Raw genomic sequence first — 15848 nt, forward strand, 5'->3', positions numbered from 1 at the left:
CAATCCCTAATCCTATCACACCACACTAGAGGTAGCCGTGGAGCGCTCCTGACCAGACCTAGGCGCCTCGGGCACAGCCTGAGAAACTAGCTAGCCCTGAAGATAAAAACATAAGCCTACCTTGCCTCAGAGAAATTCCCCAAAGGAAAAGGCAGCCCCCACATATAATGACTGTGAGTAAAGATGAAAATACAAACACAGAGATGAAATAGATTTTAGCAAAGTGAGGCCCGACTTACTAAATAGACCGAGGATAGGAAAGATAGCTTTGCGGTCAGCACAAAAACCTACAAACAACCACGCAGAGGGCGCAAAAAGACCCTCCGCACCGACTAACGGTACGGAGGCGCTCCCTCTGCGTCCCAGAGCTTCCAGCAACCAAAACAAACCAATATAGCAAGCTGGACAGAAAAAATAGCAAACAAAAGTAACACAAGCAGAACTTAGCTTATGCAGGGCAGACAGGCCACAAGAACGATCCAGGAGAGAGCAAGACCAATACTGGAACATTGACTGGAGGCCAGGAACAAAGAACTAGGTGGAGTTAAATAGAGCAGCACCTAACGACTTAACCTCGTCACCTGAGGAAGGAAACTCAGAAGCCGCAGCCCCACTCACATCCACCAAAGGAAGCTCATGGACAGAACCAGCCGAAGTACCACTCATGACCACAGGAGGGAGCCTAACCACAGAATTCACAACAGTACCCCCCCCCTTGAGGAGGGGTCACCGAACCCTCACCAGAGCCCCCAGGCTGACCAGGATGAGCCAAATGAAAGGCACGAACCAGATCAGCAGCATGAACAGCAGAGGCAAAGACCCAGGAATTATCTTCCTGACCCTAACCCTTCCACTTAACCAGGTACTGGAGTTTCCGTCTCGAAATACGAGAATCCAAAATCATCTCCACTATATACTCCAACTCCCCCTCAACCAAAACCGGGGCAGGAGGATCAACAGATGGAACCACAGGTGCCACGTATCTCCGCAACAATGACCTATGGAATACATTATGGATGGAAAAAGAAGCTGGGAGGGTCAAACGAAAAGACACAGGATTAAGAACCTCAGAAATCCTATACGGACCAATGAAACGAGGCTTAAACTTAGGAGAGGAAACTTTCATAGGAATATAACGAGACGACAACCAAACCAAATCCCCAACACGAAGTCGGGGACCCACACAGCGCCTGCGGTTAGCGAAACGTTGAGCCTTCTCCTGGGACAATGTCAAATTGTCCACTACATGAGTCCAAATCTGCTGCAACCTATCCACCACAGTATCCACACCAGGACAGTCCGAAGACTCAACCTGCCCTGAAGAGAAACGAGGATGGAAACCAGAAATGCAGAAAAACGGCGAAACCAAAGTAGCCGAGCTGGCCCGATTATTAAGGGCGAACTCAGCCAAAGGCAAAAAGGACACCCAATCATCCTGATCAGCCGAAACAAAGCATCTCAGATATGTTTCCAAGGTCTGATTGGTTCGTTCAGTTTGGCCATTTGTCTGAGGATGGAAAGCCGAGGAAAAAGACAAATCAATGCCCATCCTAGCACAAAAGGCTCGCCAAAACCTCGAAACAAACTGGGAACCTCTGTCAGAAACGATGTTCTCCGGAATGCCATGCAAACGAACCACATGCTGGAAAAACAATGGCACCAAATCAGAGGATGAATGTTATGATTAGGTAATTCAGAACCACAATGGACCTTGAAGTTCAGAGCACACAAAGTGACCTGACAATAACCAAAAGACATAGGACGAGCTCTGAGACGTGGGAACTCTGCTGACCGCAATCCTTAATCCTATCCAACCACACTAGAGGCAGCCGTGGATTGCGTCTAACGCTCCCTATGCAACTCGGAACAGCCTGAGAAACTAGCTAGGCCTAAGATAGAAAAATAAGCCTACCTTGCCTCAGAGAAATACCCCAAAGGAAAAGGCAGCCCCCCACATATAATGACTGTGAGTAGAGATGAAAATACAAACGCAGAGATGAAATAGATTTAGCAAAGTGAGGCCCAACTTACTGAACAGACCGAAGATAGGAAAGATAACTTTGTGGTCAACACAAAACCCTACAAACAACCACGCAGAGGGGCAAAAAGACCCTCCGCACCGACTAACGGTACGGAGGTGCTCCCTCTGCGTCCCAGAGCTTCCAGCAAGCCAGAAAAACCAATTAAGCAAGCTGAACAGAAAAAATATCAAACAAAAATAACACAAGCAAAACTTAGCTTATGCAGAGCAGACAGGCCACAGGAACGATCCAGGAGGAAGCAAGACCAATACTAGAACATTGACTGGAGGCCAGGAGCAAAGCACTAGGTGGAGTTAAATAGAGCAGCATCTAACGACTTCACCACATCACCTAACGACTTCACCACATCACCTGAGGAAGGAAACTCAGAAGCCGCAGTACCACTTGTGACCACAGGAGGGAGCTCTGCCACAGAATTCACAACAGATGAAGGCAATTTAGACAAGGGTACCAAATGGACCATCTTAGAGAAGCGATCACAAACCACCCAGATGACCGACATCTTTTGAGAGACGGGGAGATCCGAAATAAAAACCATAGAGTTATGTGTCCAGGGCCTCTTCGGGATCGGCAAGGGCAAAAGCAACCCACTGGCACGAGAACAGTAGGGCTTAGCCCGAGCACAAGTCCCACAGGACTGCACAAACGAATGCACATCCCGCGACAGAGACGGCCACCAAAAGGATCTAGCCACCAAATCTCTGGTACCAAAGATTCCAGGATGACCAGCCAACACCGAACAATGAACCTCAGAGATAACTCTACTCGTCCATTTATCAGGGACAAACAGTTTCTCCGCTGGGCAACGGTCAGGTCTATCAGCCTGAAATTTTTGCAGCACCCGCCGCAAATCAGGGGAGATGGCAGACAAAATTACCCCCTCTTTGAGAATACCCGCCGGCTCAGACAAACTTGGAGAGTCGGGCACAAATCTCCTAGACAGGGCATCCGCCTTCACATTCTTAGAGCCCGGAAGGTACGAAACCACAAAGTCAAAACGGGAGAAAAACAGCGACCAACGAGCCTGTCTAGGATTCAACCGTTTGGCAGATTCGACATAAGTCAAGTTCTTGTGATCAGTCAAGACCACCACGCGATGCTTAGCTCCTTCAAGCCAATGACGCCACTCCTCGAATGCCCACTTCATGGCCAGCAACTCTCGATTGCCAACATCATAATTACGCTCAGCAGGCGAAAACTTCCTGGAAAAGAAGGCACATGGTTTCATCACCGAGCCATCAGAACTTCTCTGCGACAAAACAGCCCCTGCTCAAATCTCAGAAGCATCAACCTCGACCTGGAATGGGAGCGAAACATCTGGCTGGCACAACACAGGGGCAGAAGAAAAACGACGCTTCAACTCCTGAAAAGCTTCCACAGCAGCAGAAGACCAATTGACCACATCAGCACCTTTCTTGGTTAAATCAGTCAACGGTTTAGCAATACTAGAAAAATTATTGATGAAGCGACGATAAAAATTAGCAAAGCCCAGGAACTTTTGCAGACTCTTCAGAGATGTCGGCTGAGTCCAATCATAAATGGCCTGGACCTTAACAGGGTCTATCTCGATAGTAGAAGGGGAAAAAATGAAACCCAAAAATGAAACCTTCTGAACACCAAAGAGACACTTTGACCCCTTCACAAACAAAGAATTTGCACGCAGGACCTGGAACACCATTCTAACCTGCTTCACGTGAGATTCCCAATCATCCGAGAAGACCAAAATATCATCCAAATATACAATCAGGAATTTATCCAGGTACTCTCGGAAGATGTCATGCATAAAGGACTGAAATACTGATGGAGCATTGGAAAGCCCGAATGGCATAACCAGGTACTCAAAATGGCCCTCGGGCGTATTAAATGCTGTTTTCCATTCATCGCCCTGTTTAATACGCACAAGATTATACGCACCACGAAGATCTATCTTGGTGAACCAACTAGCCCCCTTAATCCGAGCAAACAAATCAGACAGCAGCGGCAAGGGGTACTGAAATTTGACTGTGATTTTATTTAGAAGGCGGTAATCAATACAAGGTCTCAACGAACCATCCTTCTTGGCCACAAAAAAGAACCCTGCTCCCAATGGCGACGGCGACGGGCGAATATGACCCTTCTCCAAAGATTCCTTTACGTAACTCCGCATAGCGGCGTGCTCAGGCACAGACAAATTAAACAGTCGACCTTTAGGAAATTTACTACCAGGAATCAAATCGATAGCACAATCGCAATCCCTATGCGGAGGTAGGGCACTGGACTTGGGCTCATCAAATACATCCCGGTAATCTGACAAGAACTCTGGGATCTCAGAAGGGATGGATGATGAAATAGACAGAAATGGAACATCACCATGTACCCCCTGACAACCCCAGCTGGACACAGACATAGATTTCCAATCCAATACTGGGTTATGGACTTGTAGCCTTGGCAACCCCAACACGACCACATCATGCAGATTATGCAACACCAAAAAGCGAATATCCTCCTGATGCGCAGGAGCCATGCACATGGTCAGTTGGGTCCAGTACTGAGGCTTATTCTTGGCCAAAGGCGTAGCATCAATTCCTCTCAATGGAATAGGATACTGCAAAGGCTCCAAGAAAAACCCACAGCGCCTAGCATACTTCAAGTCCATCAAATTCAGGGCAGCGCCTGAATCCACAAATGCCATGACAGAATAGGATGACAAAGAGCAGATCAAAGTAATGGACAAAAGAAATTTTGACTGTACCGTACCAATGGTGGCAGACCTAGCGAACCGCTTAGTGCGCTTAGGACAATCGGAGATAGCATGAGTGGAATCACCACAATAAAAACACAGCCCATTCCGCTGTCTGTGTTCTTGCCGTTCAGCTCTGGTCAAAGTCCTATCACATTGCATAGGCTCAGGTTTATGCTCAGATAATACCGCCAAATGGTGCACAGTTTTACGCTCACGTAAGCGTCGATCGATCTGAATGGCCAAAGACATAGACTCATTCAGACCAGCAGGCATAGGAAATCCCACCATGACATCCTTAAGGGCTTCAGAGAGACCCTTTCTGAAAATTGCTGCCAGCGCACATTCATTCCATTGAGTGAGCACAGACCACTTCCTAAACTTCTGTCAATATATCTCTTCCTCATCCTGACCCTGACACAGAGCCAGCAAATTTTTCTCTGCCTGATCCACTGAATTAGGTTCATCATACAACAATCCGAGAGCCAGAAAAAACGCATCAATATCACATAATGCAGGATCTCCTGGCGCAAGGGAAAATGCCCAGTCTTGAGGGTCGCCACGTAATAAAGAAATAATGATCTTAACTTGTTGAACTGGGTCACCAGAGGAGCGGGGTTTCAAAGCCAGAAATAGTTTACAATTATTTTTAAAACTCAGAAACTTAGCTCTATCTCCAGAAAACAAATCAGGAATAGGAATTCTAGGTTCTAACATAGAATTCTGAACCACAAAGTCTTGAATATTTTGTACTCTTGCAGTGAGATGATCCACACACGAAGACAGGCTTTTAATGTCCATCACTACACATGTGTCCTGAACCACCCAAATGTCTAGGGGAAAAGAAAGACAAAACACAGTGCAGAGAAAAAAAAATGGTCTAAGAACTTCTCTTTTCCCTCTATTGAGAAGCATTAGTACTTTGGGCCTCCAGTACTGTTATGAACTGGTCATTTAGAACCACAATGGACCTGGTGGTTAAGAGCACTGAAAATGACCTGATAGTTACTAACAACATAGGACGAGCTCTGAGACGTGGGAACTCTGCTGACCGCAATCCCTAATCCTATCACACCACACTAGAGGTAGCCGTGGAGCGCTCCTGACCAGACCTAGGCGCCTCGGCACAGCCTGAGAAACTAGCTAGGACTGAAGATAGAAAAATAAGCCTACCTTGCCTCAGAGAAATTCCCCAAAGGAAAAGGCAGCCCCCACATATAATGACTGTGAGTAAAGATAAAAATACAAACACAGAGATGAAATAGATTTTAGCAAAGTGAGGCCCGACTTACTGAATAGACCGAGGATAGGAAAGATAGCTTTGCGGTCAGCACAAAAACCTACAAACAACCACGCAGAGGGCGCAAAAAGACCCTCCGCACCGACTAACGGTACGGAGGCGCTCCCTCTGCGTCCCAGAGCTTCCAGCAACCAAAACAAACCAATATAGCAAGCTGGACAGAAAAAATAGCAAACAAAAGTAACACAAGCAGAACTTAGCTTATGCAGGGCAGACAGGCCACAAGAACGATCCAGGAGAGAGCAAGACCAATACTGAAACATTGACTGGAGGCCAGGAACAAAGAACTAGGTGGAGTTAAATAGAGCCGCACCTAACGACTTAACCTCGTCACCTGAGGAAGGAAACTCAGAAGCCGCAGCCCCACTCACATCCACCAAAGGAAGCTCATGGACAGAACCAGCCGAAGTACCACTCATGACCACAGGAGGGAGCCTGATCACAGAATTCACAACACCCACCCTACTTGGTCACTATTCTGTGCCCACTCACAATTTTTCTTCATACTGTCTCCTCACACTATTCCCCTCTCATGTTTCCCACTGCTCAAATTGTCTCCTCACATATTTACCCCTCACTCTCAATACTGTGTCCGCATACATCGCACCCATCCCCCTCTCACCACACTGTGTCTTCACCCATCCCCCACTCGCTCCCAATACTGTGTCCACATACATTCCCTCTTCGCTCCACATACTGCGTTCACACCCATCCTCCCCTTCTCTGTCCGCACTAATCCACCCACTCACCATACTGTGTCTGCACCCATCGCTCCCTCATACATTCCCTCCTTCGCTTCTCATACTATGTCCACACCATACCCCACTCACCATACTGTGTCTGCATCCATCCCCCATACCGTTTCCTCATACATTCCCCAATCGACCCCCTTACCCCATATTGTCTGCACCTGTCCCTTCCTTGCTCCCCAAACTGTGACCCCAAATCTTCCCCTCCCCGTTACACTAATTCTCCCCACATACTAAATATCCTCATCCCCACACACTAAATACACTTGACAGCCGGCTTAGAGAACAGTTGACTCCCGGTCTGGGGGTACAACAAAATGCATGGGAAGACACTTCGGATCGCCGGCCGGCTGCGCCTGGGGCACATGTCCCGTCTGCCTCTCCTTTAACTACGCCTCTACCTTTAACCACAATGATCAGACTCCGACCCTATCTTTTGTATTGAAATGTCTAATGAGCGTGTAAAATGGTCATTGTAAAGGGAACAGAAATGACAACAAAAATAAATATATCAGAAAGTTGTGGATCTTTTCATTGAATAGTAATTAAACTTTATTTACAGAAATTATAATCTACCATATACTGTATTTATGCATATGTACAGTATACCCACTGTCTCCATGTTTCCAGTTTATTTCATCCGGTGAGCAATTGAGTAAAAAAACACCCAAAACATTTACTCACTAATTTTAACCCACTGGAGTTTTTTTCTTCCTCGTTCGTCAGTGATGAAAGAAACACATTGATGGTTTTATTCAGGCTGGAAGTCACTGATCAGGATGTTTGGTAACCTAAAATGTTTGAGTCATATCTTTTCTTTGAAAAAGATGGTGAAGTTATGGCTAAATACAGAAATGTTCATGTCTCGCTGACTCACTTTCCACTTCCTTGTAAATGATGTCACTTCTCTAACGTCTCGGACTAAGTCGTGTTTTCTAATACATCCTCTTCAACTTAGGTACGAGGGCTACTCCATCAAGAATACCAAGATGTAAAAAAATAATATTTTATAAAATTTATGTTGGGTCCGGATGTTATGACCACTGCCCAGCCTGAAAAATAGGGTGGAGTTTTGTTCTGCATTATCGGTGTCACAGTTACACCCCTCAATGTGTCCTTGATACGGTTACTGACAGCTTAGCCGTCCAATCTGGTACCATGGGCGTGCTGAAGTTGAAAGTACTTTGATTTACAGTTCAGTCATCCAGTCTGGTGATAGAGCATGCTGAGCTGTCAGTGTGCTGATTAAGCCATCCAATATGAGACTGGGAGGTGCTAGCTGTCTCCAGGTGTTCATTGATCCAGGTAATTGCCAGGCTACTTAACTGGGCTGTTACTCACAGACCTCTACCAGATGTACATTCAGTGTACTGTGTGGTTTATATCTCTGTGCCTTGCGCTCTGTTTGTAGATCTTTCGTTGCTTGACCTTGGACCTCATTCTGACCATCCATCTGTTTAACCTCTTCTGCTGGTATTCTGACCTTGGAAGTTTACCTGACTATGCCTTTGTCCCTTCCTTCTGTTTATGACGTACCATCCTGGCTTCTGACCTTGGACGCCTTGACCATCCTGACTCACGGCTTGGCCGTGGGAAGTGATTCAGCGTCAGTCAGCAGATTTCCGTTCTTATAAATGAATAGTAACCCACTCCTCTCCGCAGATAGATCCCTGCAATCTTAATATTATTGGGGGTTCCAGAGGGAACGCCATTACACTAGTGATATTTATTCATGTATATGGTTCATTTTACCAAATAATGTACTGAAAAAATGGAAACAAAAATATCTGGTGAGATGGTAAAAAACAGTAATGCAATTTTACAATTTTTTTTTTATGATGTGCATTGTAGAGTAGAAATTACCTGGCAACATGATTCTCTAGGTAAGTGTGATTATATTGATTGTATGTTTGGGAGAAAAGTTTGGTTAATAAAAAATGTTCTTTTTTTTTGTTTCACAGCATTTACTGTATGGGTTAACTAATTAATAAGTGATGGATGCAAATTTTATCGATGCGGTGATAAAATGTTTATTGTTTGTTTCTATATTGTTAAAGATTGAGTAGAATTGTTCATATTTTTAAATACTTTTTTTACTTTATCTTTTAGTCTACTTAGGGGATTAAAATTTTTAACCTTTAATTGGTGATTCTAAATACTTCAAGCTCCGCCTACTGCAAAGGATTCTGGATAAACCTGCTATTCTTTGTATTATGCTGCGTGCAAGTACTTTCCGTTTCAGGAAAGCATCCACTATCTAAATACTTCAATACATTTGATTTGTGGTGTGTAGGTAAGATAATAGACTTTTATGAAGCCCAGCCTGTGGCTGTACTTCACAGGCATACCAACATGACAGCAATAGGGGCCTTCAGCTGTAGAAACCTGATTTCTCCTAGTCCTGCAATGATTAGAAGTACTTCAACTTCATATTAAACAGTGTTAATTTCTTTTCGCAGTGCAGAGGTTAATCTGCTCTGTTGAGAGCTCCTGGAGCATTAAGGTTCTCAGCTGTGCACTGTTAGCCACTCCGGTCTCCTATATAAAGTGGGTCCTGGCTAGAAAAAGTGGGTCCTGGCTAGCAATCATTGTCAGAGTAGCTTATGCTGCATGGCTGGAGGTTGTTGTTGGTGGTTATTATTGGAGAAGGCGTTTGGTGGATTTGTCTGTGGCTGTTACTAGGTTTTCAGTGTGTGATAATTCCCTTTCTTCTCTTACTTTGTTATATGTGTGAGTATATTTGTATGTTTGTTTTTTTGTTTGTTTTTTTTCGTTACCCTTGTTTGTATTACCTTGTTAGTCTGGTTCATGTACTACGGTACACTACTACTCCCTTATCCCTGGTTGGGGGAAGGGTACAGAGTGAGGGTGGATTCAGGAGCTAAGGCAAGGTACATGGCCCGGCATCTTCACCATCAGAAGTAATACGGGGAGCACAGTGATGTAGGGCACCTTAGCATTAGGGACATGGAAGAAGCCCCTGGTCCTGGCACACTCGACAACCGAGCTGTGACATAATGTGTGCCCAAAATGGTGCAACAGCTCCAGGCTCGGACTGACCAACAGGAGAATCCTCTGGTAGGCCCCTATGAAGGAGTATCATGCAAGGCCAAAAAAAATAATTTTCTTCTCATCGGTGACACTCGGAGGTCACTTGACGGCTGCAGGCAATCTTCTCTTGTGCTAGATTTTATGAACAGGAGGCTCCACCAATCTTATATTGATGCCCTATCTTAGAGATGTTGTCCATACCGCCCAACTTTTGAAGAACAGAAAAAGGGACAGATACCAACCAACCCCCCTTGTCTTTTCTTTCTCCCCTGGCAGGAGGAGCTGTCAGAGGGGCAGTGACAGCGAGGGGAATTCAGCAGACGTCCAAGACTGCAGGCCGAAATTTCCAAGCAAAGTGGATGTGATTCCATGAAATCTCCGCTCTCGGTGGTCTGAAGACGCTGCTGAATCCTGCAGTTTGGTGCATTTTTTCTCTATAGGCTTCTTCTGGGAGAAAAAAGAATTAAAGAAAAAAAAAGTTGTTGCATTTTTAAGTGCAGAATCAAAGCTTTTCTGCACGATTAAAAAAATCTCTGATTCATATCTGTCTCAAAATTGCATCAAATAAGCGAGAAAAGGCATAAAAGAGATGCAACAAAAATGTAATAATCAGAGAAGATTGTTATTGTGTTGTATGATGTGCAAAAAAGCAGCATTTACCCTACATGTGAACACAGCCTCAACATTGCAGTTTTATTAATTTTTTTTAATGGGTTTAATAGGGAAAAATATCAATCGCGCCATTTCTTTATGTCATTTACCGATCCCCGTAAACAATCTGATCGCTCTGTTGTGCAGGTCATTACGATTACAGGAACACCAAATATGTCAGTCTTATTGGCTGATTTATAATATTTATTATTTAAAATAAAACATATCATGGGGTGCATTAAAAGAGGTCTGGATACACATGATGAGAGCATTATACTGCCTCTGTACAAATCCCTAGTTAGACCGCACATGGAGTACTGTGTCCAGTTTTGGGCACCGGTGCTCAGGAAGGATATAATGGAACTAGAGAGAGTACAAAGGAGGGCAACAAAATTAATAAAGGGGATGGGAGAACTACAATACCCAGATAGATTAGCGAAATTAGGATTATTTAGTCTAGAAAAAAGACGACTGAGGGGCGATCTAATAACCATGTATAAGTATATAAGGGGACAATACAAATATCTCGCTGAGGATCTGTTTATACCAAGGAAGGTGACGGGCACAAGGGGGCATTCTTTGCGTCTGGAGGAGAGAAGGTTTTTCCACCAACATAGAAGAGGATTCTTTACTGTTAGGGCAGTGAGAATCTGGAATTGCTTGCCTGAGGAGGTGGTGATGGCGAACTCAGTCGAGGGGTTCAAGAGAGGCCTGGATGTCTTCCTGGAGCAGAACAATATTGTATCATACAATTATTAGGTTCTGTAAAAGGACGTAGATCTGGGGATTTATTATGACGGAATATAGGCTGAACTGGATGGACAAATGTCTTTTTTCGGCCTTACTAACTATGTTACTATGTTACTATGTATATAAAAAATGACATTATTTTACATTATCAAGTGTTTTGCATTATTATTTTTAGAAATTTTCTAGGATGAAAAAAATCTCTTATTCTCCCTCTAGATTAATACAAATACATGCATTGTACATAGCAGTGTTTCTATCAGTATTATCTGTCTGCGGAGTCAGAGCCTGCAATACAGATTAAGTACACAAAATTCTGCCCATCTCATCACCAGAGCTTGAGGCTCAGTTGCTTAATATTTAATACAGAGATAGATTTTGAACAACGAAGCCTGCCGGTTACCCGCGGACTCACCAGGGGCCGCCGGAGAGGTAAATATATCAATATTTTTTATTTTAATTCTTTATTTTACACATCTCTATGTATCCGATACCGATACCCGATACCACAAAAGTATCGGATCTCGGTATCGGAATTCCGATACCGCAAGTATCGGCCGATACCCGATACTTGCGGTATCGGAATGCTCAACACTAGTTGTCACTCTTTTCCTACATTATCATATTAGGATATGACTTGTGTACAAGATTTGTGATGTTGTTGCACTTCTAATGTTTTTATCTGTTTTCCTGTGTGATGTATCTTTTAGTGTGTTGCATTTTGTTTTTGTTTTTTTGTAAAAAGCTTACTAATAAAAGATTTTGTATTTTTTATATATGGTTGTGGTGCTCCCTTCTGTGTGGACTTGATCTTTCTCTATGGGTTTAGATGGTTCACTTACAGTAAACCATCTCATATCCCTTCTTTTATTACATATTCCTCTTTACTAATGTAATAAGTGCCTCTGTGTAAAATTTGGGGGTTCTAGCTGTTAAAATAAAGGGTTAAATCACAGAAAAAATTGGCGTGGGCTCCCGCGCAATTTTCTCCGTCAGAGTAGTAAAGCCAGTGACTGAGGGCAGATATTAATAGCCTGGAGAGGGTCCACGGTTATTGCCTCCCCCCCCCCCGGCTAAAAACATCTGCCCCCAGCCACCCCAGAAAAGGCACATCTGTAAGATGCGCCTATTCTGGCACTTGGCCACTCTCTTCCCACTCCCCTGTAGGGTTAGGATATGGGGTAATAAAGGGTTAATGCCATCTTGCTTTTGTAAGTTGACATTAAGCCTGGATAATAATGGAGAGATGTCAATAAGACACCTATCCATTATTAATCCAATACTAATAAATGGTTAATAAAACACACACACTTTAGAAAAATTATTTTAATGAAATAATGAATGGAAGCAGGGGAACGTAGCTACCTAGACTTGCGGTGCTGCGCCCCCTGCTGGCATAAACTCATATGAACTCTAGCATGAGAAAATATTCAGAAAAATTCCCACGTAGAGTTCATATGAGTTTATGCCAGCAGGGGGCGCAGCACCGCAAGTCTAGGTAGCTACCTGTTATGACCTGGTGGTCAGGACAATAATGGACCTGGTTACTGATAATAAAGGACGAGCTCTGGGACGTGGGAACTCTGCTGACCGCAATCCCTAATCCTATCAAACACACTAGAAATAGCCGTGGATTGCGCCTAACGCTCCCTATGCAACTCGGCACAGCCTAAGGAACTAGCTAACCCTGAAGATAGAAAAATAAAGCCTACCTTGCCTCAGAGAAATTCCCCAAAGGAAAAGACAACCCCCACATATAATGACTGTGAGTAAAGATGAAAATACAAAGACAGAGATGAAATAGATTAAGCAAAGTGAGGCCCGACTTACTGAACAGACCGAGGATAGGAAAGGTTACTTTGCGGTCAGCACAAAAACCTACAAAAAGACCACGCAGAGGGCGCAAAAAGACCCTCCGCACCGACTCACGGTGCGGAGGCGCTCCCTCTATGTCCCAGAGCTTCCAGCAAGCAAGACAACAATAAAAATAGCAAGCTGGACAGAAAAATAGCAAACCAAAGAAATACAAGCTGGAACTTAGCTTCTGCTGGGAAGACAGGTCACAAGAACGATCCAGGAGTGAACTAGACCAATACTGGAACATTGACAGGTGGCATGGAGCAAAGATCTAAGTGGAGTTAAATAGAGCAGCCAGCTAACGAATTAACCGCGTCACCTGTGGAAGGAAACTCAGAAACACCCACCAGAGGAAGTCCATTGACAGAATCAGCCGAAGTACCATTCATGACCACAGGAGGGAGCCCGACAACAGAATTCACAACAGCTACCTTCCCCTGCATCCCAGTCATTACCCAGATTTTACAGGCAGGAGCACAGTTGCATTAGCAGGCTCCTGGCTGTAAAAATCTTTAACCCCTTCAGACGGATTTACAGGGTGGGACAAGACTGAACGACTGAAGTACGGAAGGAAGTGCCAGAATAAGCGCATCTTACAGATGTGCCTTTTCTGGGGTGGCTGAGGGCAGATATTTTTAGCCAGGGGGGCCAATAACCATGGTCCCTCTCCAGGCTATTAATATCTGCTCTCAGTCATTGGCTTTCCCACTCTGGCGGAGAAAATTGCGCGGGAGCCCATGCCAATTTTTTCCGTGATTTAACCCTTTATTTTAACAGCTAGAGCCCCCAAATTTTACACAAAGACACTTCTTACATTAGTAGTCAGGAATATGTAATAAAATAAGGGATATGAGATGGTTTACTATATGTAAACCATGTCTCATATCATGTCGGGTTTGTGAAGGAGATAGCAAAAGCCGGCAATTGAATTACCGGCTTTTCTGCCATCTAGCGCTGAATTAAATATATATATATATATATATATATATATATATATATATATGTATATATATATATATATATGTATATATATATATATATATATATATATAGATGTGTGTCTCTATATATATATATATATATGTAGACTGTATATATGTTTTTAAGAATATTTGAGCCGATGGATCCATGATATGTCCATTTTGCAAGCCTGCGAGAAAAAAAAAATCGCCGTACGGAAGCCATACGGATGACACACGAATAAATTTGTGCGTAAAAATCGCATCCTCGCATTGAATATGGAACAGTGTTTTGGGACGATTACTGCGTATTACGGCCGTAAAAAACGGACCGTATTTACTTACGCCTAGTGTGACGCCGGCCTTAAAGGGAACCTGTCACCCCCCTCAGGCGTTTGTAACTAAAAGAGCCACCTTGTACAGCACAAATGCTGCATTCTGATAAGGGGGCTGAAATAAACATTTATAAAATGTGCCCCCTCATACCCTGAAATCGCCAGGGAGGCGGGTCTTTCCTTCCTAATCAGAGGCAGCACAGCCGTCACTCCGGACCTGTGCGCGCCGGGCGCCGCCTCCTCTTGCTGCATTATCGTCTCCAGCGCCTGCGCATTAAGTTTTTTTTTTTCGGTCATGTGCAGTTGCGCTGCCCTTTGTACTTACAGCGCAGGCGCCGGGGACAATAATGAAGCAAGAGGAGGCGGCGCCTGGAGTGACGGCTGTGCTGCGTCTGAATAGGAAGGAAAGTCCCGCCTCTGGGACGATTTCAGGGTATGAGGGGGCACATTTTATAAACGTTTATTTCAGCGTGTGCAGGCATCATAACTAAAAGAGCCACCTTGTCAGAATGCAGCATTAGTGCTGCACAAGGTGGCTCTTTTAGTTACAAACGCCTGAGGGGGGTGACAAGTTCCCTTTAAGAAATGTGCCCAGTGAATAAAATTACCAAAAAATGTCCTATTGCGCAGTAAGGAAATTGTAATTTGGCAAAGAGTAACTTTGGGCACTTTTTACAGACAATGTAGGCAGTGTTTTGTGAGATGATCCTGGGGAGCGGACATTTCTTCCATACAGGAAATGTGTATCCAGGCTGCCTGTAATTTACACTTCTGGGTAAATTACACATTTACACAGTAAATACTGCAGTTTAACAAGTCCCTCAGCAATTGCTGCACAAAAGCACTTTGATCTGCGTGGGCAAAAAGAAAGAAAAAAATCTTTGAATTACCAAAAAAATATTTAAATCCAAGTGGAAGGTTGAGTAGAAATACCTTCTATGTGACATGGACAGGTTTATGTCCTGAGGTTATATAGGTCCTTCTCAAAAAATTAGCATATAGTGTTAAATTTCATTATTTACCATAATGTAATGATTACAATTAAACTTTCATATATTATAGATTCATTATCCACCAACTGAAATTTGTCAGGTCTTTTATTGTTTTAATACTGATGATTTTGGCATACAACTCCTGATAACCCAAAAAACCTGTCTCAATAAATTAGCATATTTCACCCATCCAATCAAATAAAAGTGTTTTTTAATAACAAACAAAAAAACCAACAAATAATAATGTTCAGTTATGCACTCAATACTTGGTCGGGAATCCTTTGGCAGAAATGACTGCTTCAATGCGGCGTGGCATGGAGGCAATCAGCCTGTGACACTGCTGAGATGTTATGGAGGCCCAGGATGCTTCAATAGCGGCCTTAAGCTCATCCAGAGTGTTGGGTCTTGCGTCTCTCAACTTTCTCTTCACAATATCCCACAGATTC

Source organism: Ranitomeya imitator, chromosome 2 (genome assembly GCF_032444005.1).
Source record: "Ranitomeya imitator isolate aRanImi1 chromosome 2, aRanImi1.pri, whole genome shotgun sequence".
Classification (NCBI taxonomy): Eukaryota; Metazoa; Chordata; class Amphibia; order Anura; family Dendrobatidae; genus Ranitomeya; species Ranitomeya imitator.